The following is a 2494-nucleotide window of genomic DNA, read 5'->3' as shown; positions in this document are numbered from 1 at the left end:
TGCATAAGCTTGTGCTATATTACTGCATCCTCCGACCACCTAACTCTAGTCCTGATTTGTCAGTTCGTTTAGAGAGTGTAAAATGGAAAGTTAAATGAGTATCTCGGATTACTTCAATGGAGCTTTCCTCGTAGCGTAATGGATCAATTTTCACTGTGCGTCGATACGCACAAATAGTCACGATCCAAAGCTTGGCAGCGATCTCGCTAAGCAAAGTTCTGCCCTCCAAATCCAAGGATAGCAATGGAGATCTTTAGAGAAACACTCTCAATTGAGAGAGAGAGAGAGAGAGAGAGAGAGAGAGAGAGAGAGCTTCATTTGTTTGGTCAAACCTCTTATTTATAAGATCTGGCCAGCTAAGGTTCTTAATCCTAGTAGTCTATATTTACCAATGTGGGTGACCCACAAACAAACCGAATCAAGCCTCAGTTTGATTAATAGAGATGATGATAGAGATCCACCAATCGACTTCTATTTTAATTATTTTCATTTTTTAGGAGAATAATTATCCCATTTGTAGTTATACTATGTGATTTTTACTTGAGTGCAATCTTCCAACGCTAGGCAGCCTCCGCCAAAGCTAAAGATCAAGATTGAGAGTCTCCCCCATTCGCTACAGAGATGGTGGTGGATCATCCCAAATCTGGCACCCTCGTTTCTCTTAGATGCCATTGTTAAATGGTTTATGCCCTCTTGTTTTCAAGGACTTCAGGTCTTACATCACCCATAAGGATTCAAAGGTAGCCGTAATGGCTCCCTAACATTTGAATCCCTATAATAATAGTTTCCTTACAATTTAGTATCTAAACTTAATTTCACATGATCGACCTAAGGGCGTGGAAATAATTGCTATCACTAATCTAATACATCGAAATATCTTAGAAGAGAGAATCTTACTAATTGAACATAAAATATGTAAGCTGAAATGGGATCGTAACATACCACCACGTCCAGGGTTTCTGCTTGGAGGCAGATAACCTTTTCCTAGTGGCTCTCACTCTGGCACCAAGTCTCCCCTTCCGAGGGCAGATTGGGCCGAGGATCGGCTGCTCTGATACCACTGTTACGGTCCTGGAAGAACTCAACCCCATAAACCGACTTACAAGGTGAGGGGACCCAAGACCATATCAACCCAAATCAATTCCCATAGGAAGCCGATGTGGAATCAACCCCCATAAGCTGATATGGGATCGTAACAAAATATCTTTCAAGAACTAAATTAAAATATTATTGCTAATGAATAATATTATTTTTTTTTTTTCTTTTCAATTCTGTTATAAACTATTTAAAAACATAATACTAAGCTCAGAATCCGTATTGGATTTTTTTATTGAACATCTATTCCACTCACGAACATTATGAATAAAACCCATTAATGTGTAATTAAGGAGGAATCAACCAATAAGTGACTGCAACAGTAAGGACCTCTCAAATTTGAAAACAATTTAAAAACCATTAATAAGAATCTTTTTTATAAAACAACTAATAGTAATCCATAAGAGATTCTCATGCAAACCATTTCAATACATGTATTATAAACACTTGGATTTGTGTTTGGAATCTCTATCCTTATGTACAAAAAATGTGACAACCATTTGAACAGAATACGCATTTTTATCTCTAATTCCAAATAATTTCAGTCATATAACCTTGAGATATTCAAATGCCCAATTAAATCAATAGGAATTAATTATATTTTTAAACATTGTATATTGGGTTTGATAGACACATAAATCCAATACAAACTCTGATTTAATGGTTGCCTTAACCTTAATGGTTACTAGACTTTATTGTTTAAAACAATGTGATATATCAGTGTATATTAAGCAGGATAGTACAAGTATATTCTTTAGCATTATCCAATTTCTTTAATACTAGGGTTCAATTCACATGTGAAATGAAGCAGGAAAGTACAAGTAAAACAATTTTTTTGAAGAACCCTTTGAACCTGTCTGATTTCACGATTCAGGCCCAAGTGTAAATCCCAATTACACACAGCCACACCTAACACGTGTAACAGATCAGTCGCGAAGATACTCAAACTAGAGACATCTATTAACACACAGCACCTTTGGACCAGTGGAGCTAGTACCTGTCTCATCACGCCTACTGTCTAGTTTCTAACAAGGCCGTGTCAATAGCCACCTAAAGAACTCCTTTTGAGGGGTCACTGATTGAGTATAGTAGTATCCTATACCAAATCTCCCAAATGATAGTTACAACACAACAGTATATGCCATTCTGAGTTATCATCCAAAAGTGGAATACATCAACTGCTCCTCATGTCCAATTCATATCATTCTGAATTTACATCAACTTGTAATGCACTCACAGAATGAACTAAATTTATTTGCAACACAAATATCCAGATAAAGAAACAGTTTCTTAAAAGAAAAATACAATATATGAAAATTGTTGCAGGGATGCCAATGGATCTCATGTATTATGGAAGGCAACCTGATACCCCTATGTTATTAAGGTCAGAAAAAGTAAA

Source organism: Macadamia integrifolia, chromosome 1, assembly GCF_013358625.1.
Source record: "Macadamia integrifolia cultivar HAES 741 chromosome 1, SCU_Mint_v3, whole genome shotgun sequence".
Classification (NCBI taxonomy): Eukaryota; Viridiplantae; Streptophyta; class Magnoliopsida; order Proteales; family Proteaceae; genus Macadamia; species Macadamia integrifolia.
This window is presented reverse-complemented; position numbering follows the sequence as displayed.